At 37.0% G+C, this 12260-nt stretch overlaps 1 protein-coding gene across 2 annotated transcripts in view; it reads left to right on the plus strand.

The window, feature by feature from the left end:
- The window catches only part of LOC136822457 (E3 ubiquitin-protein ligase parkin-like), a 71448-nt gene that overhangs the window by 39637 nt on the left and 19551 nt on the right, over positions 1-12260 (plus strand). The window lies entirely within an intron of this gene.

Raw genomic sequence — 12260 nt, forward strand, 5'->3', positions numbered from 1 at the left:
TGACCAGGGGGTAAGCTTAGTAACTTAGATCTAAAACAGTTGATACACAGTTGAACTAAGTGGGAAGGGATGGTGGTCCATAAAATTTCTCCCGAAAATCAATTAATACAGTGTCATGTACTAATTGTTTATATCCCCCTAGTTTTGACTTATTATTACGATAAGGCAAAGTTCCTTTTAAAAGTAATTTCACCTGAGAATAAGGGAAAGGATTGCAAAGGTTTTAAACGTTTACTTTAGATCATCAACGAAGCCATTCTGATGTGTTGTGAAAACACCACTATTGGCAAGTTAGAGGAGAACTTGTGTAATCTGCTTGACCCTATAATATATTACTCCATTCAAAGAAAAGATTGCAAACCTCCAGGTAAAGATCTCAAGCTTCTCTTTTGCGTGACCGGTCAATGTAAAATCTCATACCAGTAAAGATGAGCATAATTAGCATTGTTTTGACCCTAACTGGTAAGATCGATATTCTTATAAAAAATATTTCTTATAATATACCTCCACAACCCCAACCATATTAGTGACCACCCCTATGTTTTCATTTCTCCTTGTATACTGCTGGTAATAATGACTTGTGGTTTTAGTTTACGCATGCGCATTGTATGTGATGTACGGTATTTGTACGGTAAACGATAAATGTACTGATATGAGATTTTACATTGAACTGACTGTGCATAGCAAACTGGATTTTTTTCTGAAACCTAACTGCTTATAAGCGTTATGCTTATAATACAAAAATGAATACTCGTCAAACATGAAAATATTCTTTATGCGCCGAAGTAAATTCGCATATTAAGAATGCTTTGGAAAATTGATACTTGGTAAACTTTGATTTCATTTTTAAAACAGGAAAAGTCTGCAAGTTCACGTACGTGATGAACAACCTACAATCTATGTTCACCAGGGGAAACAAGAAGAGAAGTCCACCCAAAATTATCCAAAAACTGCAGGTAAAATATTTCTTGTTTTATAAAATAACTGATTGACTAGCCTGGATATCCAGGCTGTAAATTATTTCACAGTCTAGTTTTAGATATTTTATGTTCTGATTTACAGCCTGGTCTCCCTAGAGCGTTTTGCATTCTCGTATGAGAATGCAGTCCGCTTGCTTGCGCTCACTTTGCTAAAGCCGTAAGGACCAATCTACACGGCGTGGAGCATTCTGAAACAAAAATAGGATAGTCCTCCAGCTGCTAGTGAAGATAGGGCTTTCTGTTACACGAAAACATGAAAAAGAAGAAAACAGAGGCAAGTTCATTTTCCAAGAAAACATGGTTGGTCATGATAATGCATGCAAACTTTTTTATGGACTTTGGTGTAATCTTTGGATGTTTTTAATAGTTTTAGATCTTGCAAGACTGCTTTTTATTAATTTCTGTTTTGCTGCCCTGGGTTGGCTAGGAAACATGGGTTTTCACTTTCATTCTCTAGGGAGACCAAGCTCTATAATTTAAGAACTTTGTATGTTGAGGTAAATTTTGTTTTTTCTTAAATTTTGAGCTTGGATATCCAGGCTACTGATTGACTGGCCTTCGTTTACCTAAATTATTTTAAATTATACCTTTTGTAAACGCACTTCATTTTTACAACAACCGTTTATGATTTGAAAGGATAAATTTTAGCAGGGATTAATGTTTGTGGATGAGCCTATCCGCGAAATTTTAGGATTTCGAGGATGTCGCCTTTTCGAATATCGCGGGGATTTTTTTCGCAGATGAAGCCTTTTTAAATTTCCCTCTGGACTTATTTTCGCAGATGACACCCAAATCCGCGAATTCTGTGAAATTTAATCCTCGCGAAAATTTATCCCTTCAAAAAGTATATTATTTGAATAATTCTGTTATAGTTCCTATCTTTTTTTCTCAGGCAAAAACCGATCTGGAGATGCTGCAATCGCATAACGTAACCAAGATCCTATTATGCCAAGACGAAATAGTCATATTATCATGTGGCAAAATCCTAACACGGTTAGGAGTTGATGATATTGGTTTGGCCATAATAACCATGTTTAGCCATTTTTACCTTTTGGATTTAAATTACCCGGCCTGTTGGTGGGCTGTTTTCACATTTATACAATTTGCCATCTTCGGCGAAAAAGAGGAAGAGAGTGTGCAAGAACAATTTCGGGATCAGTGGAAGAAAGAATGGAAAGAGTTTACCTCGTATCTCTCTTCCAGGGAGGAAGAGGAGGTGCTCGATGATTGATGACATTTGGCATTGTTTCGTTTTTTCATTATTTTCGCTTAATTAGGCTGGCCTTAAAAAATTGTTGGTTTGATGTCATCCGACCCTAGGTTTTGTAGGAGGGTCGGTCGGTCGGAAATAATTTTTATTTTGTTGATTTATGAAGAGTTTGAGCTTCTGTTTGAGTTTTTTTGGAACAAAAAATAATTTTCTTTTCGAAGATAGAAATTAAATTTTTTGGGTCAGCAGGTTTTGGAATAGGCTCGGTCGGGTGACGGCAAACCAACATTTTTTTAAGGCCAGCCTTATTAACTTGTTCAGACTTGTTGAAATTTATCACCCTCAAAGTCACTTAATGGATTTTCCTGGTGTATCCACTCGCTGCTTATTCGACTCCCCCCCCTTTCAATTTAGCACAAAAGAGTAAGTCAATGACGCTAATGACACACCAAACTGTTTATTGTTGACATTGTTTTCTTAAATTCTTCTATTTGACTATTACATGAATTGCTAGATTCTGTAATGACCTGTCTTAATTTTTTAAACTGTAAATAACTAACAGATAATACCTCAAGGAAATAAATTAATGCGAACGAAGTAAATTCTTGCATTGATTTATTCCCTTTCGGTATATTATACTCATGATATTACACTTTTTAGCTGTATGTAACACAGCAAGAGAAAAAAATACGTTAAATACTGTACAGTATTTATTTTTTGTATTACTTTCTTTTTCTTGCGCTAATTACTTCATGACAAATAAAACACAAAAGTAATTCTTGTTTTCGGAAAAAATCTTTGAGACGTCGCTTTCTAAATTATTCTAATTTCTTAGTTTGAGAAATAAATTTCTTGAGTCGTTGATTTCTAAGTTATTAAATAATTTCTTGGTTTGAGAAATAAATTTCTTGGTTTGAGAAATAAATTTCTTGAGTCGTTGATTTCTAAGTTATTAAATAATTTCTTGGTTTGAGAAATTAAAGTTTGATATAGTGACAAGCGAAAAATTTCTTAAAATAAACTTTTTTTTTCTTAAAACAAGAACTTGAATTTTTACAGTGACGACGAAGTACAATAATCATAGAGAATGATACAAGAAGCAGTTTTACCGCTGAAATTGACAGAAAAGGAATATATGTTATGGAAACTGGTGTCAAAGAAAAATCCCCAGCGAATCAGTTATATATGTAAAACTTGAAGGCAGCTTCAGGAGAAGCCAATTGTCGTTTCCACGGAAACAAATACAAATGAAACAATTATAGTTATGCAGAAAGAGATGATTAGAGAAATGTAAAGCAGAATCTTTTCAGAATATGGTCCCAGTAGGTGCTTTATGGAGAAATGTTCACTTTTAGAGAACGTCTTCTGTGCAAGTTTGTCTTCTCTCCACTCGTATGCTGCTGAAACGTGTCCGGCCAGTCCTAGCTCAGGAATCGATTGTAGAACAGGTAATAATTTCATCAATTGAAAATCATGATTATCATGCTTGAGCTGATAGTAGAGGATTAGTGTTGTTGTGTATATACTGGTGTACAATAAGCTGCTGGCATTGGCGGAACATACTTGATACCAGTTTTTTGGGTTCTTTCCCGGCCTCTAGCTTTATTACTGTTCCAAAGTCTGATTCAGTGTTTTTCGGTGAAACATTTTCGGTGCCATTGTTCGAAGCTGTTTCATTGTGGTTGTCTTTTATTGTCGTTTTGTTTTTAATGTTTGTTTTGGCATTCACGATAGCAATGCCAAAAGTGATGAAGATTAAAAACTTCTGCATTCTTGTTGTAATTTATTTTCAATATTTGTGCCTCCTGCATAAGTTTCTCTTATGAAGAATTCGTTTGTACAGTTTTCTATTCTTTTTCGTTTCGGGATGGCTGCCATTCAAATGCATGTGAATAGATGTAACATTTCGTCATTCATATTATCATTAATGATTTACGATTGATGGCGTTTTCCATATAAGGTAATTACATTCATTTTGTTTTAAAGTTTTTCCAGTATTGTTCAATTATCTCTTTAGGAATAATCTCTTCGGGTTCCCAAGAATTTTCTTCTTTTTCATATAGTTTAGCCATTTCACCAGGAATTTGGTTCCCTCTTTGTTCCTTTTTGTGTTTGATTAATTTCTCCACCAAGTAGTAATCTTCTGGTAGTTGTTCCTCATGGTCGTGTTGAATTTCGGCTTCTCGTGCTGTTTCCATGTCATTTTATGACTCTTGGAGTTCGTTGCTTGCTACTCCATTTTGGGCTTGTCTCGTCTTTGTATTCTGCTCTTCCTCCAGCTTCTTCCAAGGCTTCATGCGGTCGTAGTGAACACGAGCTGGAGTATCTTTTCCTCTTTTCTTTACTTGATACAGGGGATGATTCTCTTTGAAAACTGTGTACGGACCTTCCCATTTTGGAGCTAGCTTTCTTGACAGGTTTTTGGTCCTCCTCTGTATTGTGATGTATACTTCATCTCCAATACTGTGTCTATTGGTATTCTTTACTGATCGTAAGCGTGAATATTCCTTGCTGTCCGCTAAGTTTGTTTTCACTTGCTGATGCAAATCTTCCAGTTTATTCTTGAGGTGATGCAGGTATTGGTTGGGAGTTTGGTGGTTCTCCACATCTCTCGTAATGGGTAACTTGGTTGGTTGGTGAGCGATTCTTCCGAAGAGAATTTCAAATGGCGAAACTTTCCTCGTTTTGTTGATGGAGGATCGCTACGCGAACAACACTAGTGGAAGTTTTACATCCCAATTTCTTTGGTTCGTATCTATCAGCGTAGATAATGAATCTGCGATTACTTCGATCTTTCGACTTAACAATTAGATTTCGGTGAGTAAGGTGCTGTTTGTAGTTTCTTTATTCTGAGTAATCTGCAAACTTCTTTCATTAGGTTAGGTTTCATAAAGTTTGTTCCACAGTCCGATAAGATTGCTGTTGGAGTTGAAAATCTTGCGATGACTTCGTTGACCATAAGTGATGCGATTAAAAATAAATCTTGCGATGACTTTGTTGACCAGAAGTGATGCGATTATGGGGGTTTCATTAGTTGGCACTGCAAAACACTCAGGCCATCCACTGAAATGATCAACGAATGAGACAATGTATCTGTTACCAGCGTGCGTTTCCACGCAAGGTCCAAGAACGTCACCGGAAATGTCTCTCCATGGTGCTGTAGCTTCCAAAGGGTACAATTCAGATATTTTCTTTCTTCCTTTGTATAAAAATGTAAAGAAAGATTCTGAAAAACATGAGGTTCCAAATTTTCAATACCATTTCTCGGAAGGAATATAGCTATGATAGAATCATACCCTTCGAAGTCCTTTTGTTCGAAGTTATTATTATAATTATTGTCATCTAGATCGAGGATGGTGATGCTTGATATATAAAGTGATATGTTTGCAGGTAATCTGGTCAGTTGGTTTTTGTTCAACGTGATTCGATCAAGTTTAGTGAAATTAACAAAAATTTCAGAAATTATTAACGGCTTTTTTTGGCAGGAAATTCAAACCAAATGTAAGAAAATTCAAACTGGGTCTTATTAAATACCACTCTCACTGTTTTGGTTAGAGAGTATGGATCTACCCACAACCAAGATACACGCTTTTTTTTAAAAAGACTACACTTTATAAAATGGCCAAAAATGGCCAAAAAATTAAGAATAATGCTAAGAATATCACCATCATGGAATTTTGTTACTCAAGCTAGTTTGCCATTTTATGCTTGAGACGTTTGTACTAAATGTTAAATCTAGTCTGAATTAGGATCCTAACGTAAGAAAGCCGTAAGAATATTTTAGGATGATTTTCCCAAAAAAATTAAAAATATCCATGATGAAATGGATTTACACCATTCTTATAAAAAAACATGTATCTTATTATAACTATTCTTATGATTGGAATAGTCCAGCCATCGTGGCTAGCCATGGCCGAGAGACATTCGAGAGTGACTTTGAAAGACTTTGAATAGCTTTGAAAACTTTGATATTTCTACAATGAATTCGTTGTCAATTTAGCTCAGTTGACATAGTGTTTGCAATAGGTTCACGGTTCAATCTCCATGTGTGAACTTTGAAAATCTTTATGTTAGATATTAGATATTTCGAAAGTGAAAAAGAAAAAGAACAAGACGACTTGAAGTCGAAAATTTCGAGTATACCACAGATTTTGACTTATTTACCGCCGCCGCCGCCGGTATTGTGATATTTCCGCTATAGATTTCTAGTCATAGATAACCTGCCTCCGCCGGGTAATATACGATCACCGGCGGAAACCTGGAGACTACCGCAATAGTATTCTATTCTCAAAGAAAGTTCTAAATTCAAAACCCGCCGCCACCGCCGCCGGTAATATACGATCACCGGCGGAAACCCGGAGACTACTGCAATATGATTCTATTCTCAAAGAAAGTACTAAATTCAAAACCCGCCGCCGCCGCCGGTAATAGACGATCACCGGCGGAAACCCGCAGACTACCGTAATAGTATTCTATTCTCAAAGAAAGTACTAAATTCAAAACCCGCCGCCGCCGCCGATAATGGACGATCACCGGCGGAAACCCGCAGACTACCGCAATAGGATTCTATTTTCAAAGAAAGTTCTAAATTCAAAACCCGCCGCCGCCGCCGGTAATAGACGATCACCGGCGGAAACCCGCAGACTACCGCAATAGGATTCTATTTTCAAAGAAAGTTCTAAATTCAAAACCCGCCGCCGCCGCCGGTAATATGCGATCACCGGCGGAAACCTGCAGACTACCGCAATAGCATTCTATTCTCAAAGAAAGTTCTAAATTCAAAACCCGCCGCCGCCGCCGGTAATATGCGATCACCGGCGGAAACCTGCAGACTACCGCAATAGCATTCTATTCTCAAAGAAAGTTCTAAATTCAAAACCCGCCGCCGCCGCCGCTGGTAATATACGAATACCGGCGGAAACCCGCCAGACTACCGCAATAGGATTCTATTCTCAAAGAAATTTCTAAATTCAAAACCCGCCGCCGCCGCCGGTAATATACGATCACCGGCGGAAACCCGCAGACTACCGCAATAGGATTCTATTCTCAAAGAAAGTTCTAAATTCAAAATCCGCCGCAACCGCCGCCGGTAATATACGATCACTGGCGGAAACCCGCAGACTACCGCAATAGGATTCTATTCTCAAAGAAAGTTCTAGATTCAAAACCCGCCGCCGCCGCCGGTAATAGACGATCACCGGCGGAAACCCGCAGACTACCGCAATATGATTCTATTCTCAAAGAAAGTTCTAGATTCAAAACCCGCCGCCGCCGCCGGTAATAAACGATCACCGGCGGAAACCCGCAGACTACCGCAATATGATTCTATTCTCAAAGAAAGTTCTAAATTCAAAACCCGCCGCCGCCGCCGGTAATAGACGCGGTGATCGTCTATCGGAAACCCGGAGACTACCGCAATAGTAATAGACAAACACCTACAACAATATGATCATAGGCTCAAGCAGACTACCGCAATAGGATTCTATTCTCAAAGAAAGTTCTAGATTCAAAACCCGCCGCCGCCGCCGGTAATAGACGATCACCGGCGGAAACCCGCAGACTACCGCAATATGATTCTATTCTCAAAGAAAGTTCTAAATTCAAAACCCGCCGCCGCCGCCGGTAATAGACGCGGTGATCGTCTATCGGAAACCCGGAGACTACCGCAATAGTAATAGACAAACACCTACAACAATATGATCATAGGCTCAAGCAAAGAGTTTAGACACATCCACAATTGGATTCTAGCCTCAATGAAAGAAATTTATGAAATCAAAAATCAAAATCCATCTTATTATTAATCGAAAATAGATATTGTTTGGCAGTGCATAGAGTTAAACTTGAGTTTGAAAAATGAAATAATTGCTTATATCATCCCTATCTCGATAAATTCCAAAAGGTCATTGACATGAACACCGAAGTGGCGGAACAATCGTTTTCTAAATTGAATCGATTCAAATATTCTACTCGAAAAATGAGTTACTGCAAGAGACTATTATTTTTTAAATTTATTGATCATAGTCATAACAAAAGGCTGACAAAGTAGTGGAATTACACCCCTGTCTCACCTCTGTGAACTTGAGAATCATATGAAGAGAAGGATCGCTTTTATTATATAGAAGGGTTTTTTTAGATTAAGTACGATGGGATGAGGGTAATAAGTGAAGGTTTAATTTTGTTTTATTAAGTCACTGCAGTAAGTTTTTTTATTTAGTTGCGTCTTCTAAATGGTTTAACGTTTTTTGTTTAAATATTTGATTTATATAGAGTTTAAATACTAATCATGTTAGCTATTTTATAACTTTATTTTAAATGTGTTTGAAATTTTTTAAGCTCACTCTGAAAAAAACGTATACCTATGTCATAAATGAGCGTAAAAAGGTTTGAACGATTATTTTTGACCAAACTCTAAATATTTTAATAAAAAAATGAAATTTGCCGGCGGGTTTCCGCAAATTACCGCGAAACCCGGCGGCGGCGGCGGTAAATTATTCTGATGAAAAGTGACATTTGCCGGCGGGTTTCCGCAAATTACCGCGAAACCCGGCGGCGGCGGCGGTAAATTATTCTAATGAAAAATGTTGATTACCGGCGGGTTGCCGCAAAACACCGCGAAACCCGGCGGCGGCGGCGGTAAAATATTCTAATGAAAAATGTTGATTACCGGCGGGTTGCCGCAAAACACCGCGAAACCCGGCAACGGCGGCGGTAAAATATTCTAATGAAAAATGTTGATTACCGGCGGGTTGCCGCGAAACCCGGCGGTGGCGGCGGTAAATTATTCTAATGAAAATTGCTATTAATTTTAGACAAGTTCTGACGAATGAGAAATACCGCCGGGTTTCCGCCGGGCTACGCGGTAAATAGATTGATATCTGTGCCTAAATGAAAATTTCGCCTAGAATTTGAACTGCATAAGAAAAACAAGAAGTAGAGATTGAAGCTAATCTGAAATCTACTTTACATCAAGCCTTGATGAAACAATTTTACAAGAACAACGAGGCTTAAAATCGCTAAAAAAATAAGACCAATTTAAGAACAATTGTTGTTTAATTTTTAAAAACTCTTATAAAGTATATGCTTATAAAAAAATAAACAAACTGGTATTGCACGCCATCCCTTGTTTACTTTATGAGAACTAATTACCGAAAGGTATATCACCGTCTATCAAGAGTTATGGAGTGGATTGTTATAAAGTATATGCATATAATATAAATAAATATGCTCATATTGTGCGCCATCCCCTGTTTACTTTGTAAGAACTAATTACCGAAAGGTATATCACCGTCTATCAAGAGTTATTGATTTGTTTCTTATAAAGTAAAGTAAATACTTATAAGAAAAATGAATATGCTCATTTTGTGCGCTGTCCCTTGTTTACTTTGTAAGAACTAATTACCGAAAGGTATGTCACCGTCTATCAAGAGTTATTGATTTGATTCTTATAAAGTATATGCTTATAAGAAAAATAAATATGCCCATATTGTGCGCCATCCCTTGTTTACTTTTTAAGAACTAATTACCGAAAGGTATATCACCGTCTATCAAGAGTTATTGATTTGATACTTATAAAGTAAATGCTTATAAGAAAAATAAATATGCTCATATTGTGTGCCATCCCCTTCTCGAGATGCATAAATTTATTGTTGTCCTCGTTTTCAAACAGATTTCATTGCTATGAAATTATACATTTAAACCAATTTAAATTCCCAAAAGGCAAACATTAACTCTAAAACAAAAGTCCTTGAAATTCAAAATGTCTCATGAGGTGTTTCTCATTTTCGATTTCATCTTTTGTTGAAATTCTGCTAGGCGATACCGTTTTTTGTTGAAATTTGGTCGTTTTTTTCATGTTTTTCCCTCACCGCCCACCTGGAAAATTGCTAAATTCCTTTTTCCAGGGTAGGAAAAGTGCTTTATTCACACCAGAGAAAATAATTTTCCAGCCTCGATATAATTCATAAAATAGTTTTCAGGTTCGAAAAGAGCTTATTTCCAGGGTGGAAAGCATTTTCCAGGTTGGAAATTTACTTATCCAGGAGTGAAAATGATGTGATTCCAGGTTGGATATTTACATATTTGGGGTCGAAAATGACGAAAATGAATTACGTTCAATAAATGTTAAATGTATTCGATCATTTTGTGAGCATTGGCTCGATAGCTCCCATTCGTTCTGTCATGTACTTGCGCTACTTTGAGAATCCCGGCACTTTTGTCACAACAGTGGAGCTGCACCTGAGAGCAAACTTAATGACCTCAAACCCGTCTCACCGATCCACTGAGCCCATGCGACGTACGTCCATCGTGAACGAATGAGGCCGCCCTTGCGGAACGCCTCAACTTTAGCGCTGTGTTACACACTGATCGAACACACCCTTATAATGGTTTGGTTTACATACGACTCAAACACTTTTGGCCGAAAAATCACTTGTTGTTTTAATTTTGCGCATGCGTACATTTTACATCCCGAGAAATCCCAGACCTGGGAGTTGCCCATTTTCGGGGTGGATTTTCTAATCTCTGATTTCTAAAAAAATAAATCCCACTCCGAAAATGATCATTTTACAACCCGAGAAATACCAGGCCTGGGAAATGCCCATTTTCGGGGTGGGTTTTCTAATCTCTGATTTCTTGAAAAATAAATCCCACCCCGAAAATGGCCATTTCCCAGGCCTGGGATTTTAAGATCATCAGACCTGAATTTGGCTGTTTTCCAGCCCGGAAATTTACCACACTGGAAAGTAATCAAATTAGGGGTGAAAATCCAAGTCACTAATTTTTTGAAAATAATGGCAAAAAAATCACACCTGAATTTTACTGTTTTCCAGCCTGGAAAATTTCCACCGGGAAAATTATGAAATTCCAGACAAGAGTTTTTGTGTTGAAAGGCTGGAAAAGAACAATTTTCACACCCGTTTTTTAAATTCCAGTCTTCTTAGAAAATCAAGCAAAAAAAATTCCAGGGTAAAAATAAATTCCCACCTGACAATGGTATTTTTCCAGCCATGGAATTCGAACATTTTTTCCTGTGGCCACCGCTGCAGAATGCTGATTGTAATACTTTCGCTGAGGCGAAAAAGAAAATAGAATGAATGTTCAATTTCAAAGCGCTCTTGAAAATGTTCGAAAAAGAAGAAAAAGGTACATGTTTTCACGGCTTTTTTCTAAGACTAAAAATTGAAAGATCGCCGCCTGCTTAAAAATTACTAGTGAAAAAGTTTCATGGCGAGAATTGAAGAGTCCCAATTTAAACGATTTATAATATAAGAAAAATTAAATCTCTTATAACACAATTTGAACTTTTTCAAGCGATATCTTCCAAGTTGCAATCGGTTTCTACGGTCAACTTGATGTTTGAAAAATGGGAGATGAAATTAAATATCAAAAATAAGAAAACAATTGCAGTTTCAGTGTGGAGAAACAGTCTTTTTTATAATTTACATTACCACTGATTACAGAAATTTCACTTGATATTAAAAAGAACTAGCCGGCGTCGTACGCCGGTTAAAAGCTGTAGCTGAACGCAGTAAAATTCCTTTGGATGTTGAAGCTGGCTTAAAAGCATGATTAAATAAAGAAAAGAAATCTCTTCAAAGTTTGACTCTAGCCCTCCCCCGGCGGGTGTTTTATCTTTTAACCATATTTGGATTGTGTAGTGTCCAGGTGACGTAATTATACGGCGTCCAGTTCTCGATAATTCGAAAAATGATAGAGAATTGAAATGAATAAAAATGACAATTCTTCATGAAAAAGCAGGGATTCCACAAGTGCAACTCTTTGTTTTTATCAGATTAAAAAAAGAAGACAATTCTAAATTGCTTTTTTTAAACCCTTGTTACAACTTTTCATATTATTTAAACATGTAAAAAAATAACGTACACACTTTTGTAACGACGACTTGAGTGTTTTTATATGAAGAAAGAGGTGGGCTAATTTTCCTTTTGCTTTTTATCGCCCTTTGAATGCTGTTGTTGTTCGACAAACATTTTGATTTTTATGTTTTGATTTACATTTGAAATGTTCATTTCTATGAAAGGAATTTGTTTTGTTTTGAAAAGAATTCGAATGTC

Source organism: Clytia hemisphaerica, unplaced genomic scaffold, assembly GCF_902728285.1.
Source record: "Clytia hemisphaerica strain Z4C2 unplaced genomic scaffold, Clytia hemisphaerica genome assembly, whole genome shotgun sequence".
Classification (NCBI taxonomy): domain Eukaryota; kingdom Metazoa; phylum Cnidaria; class Hydrozoa; order Leptothecata; family Clytiidae; genus Clytia; species Clytia hemisphaerica.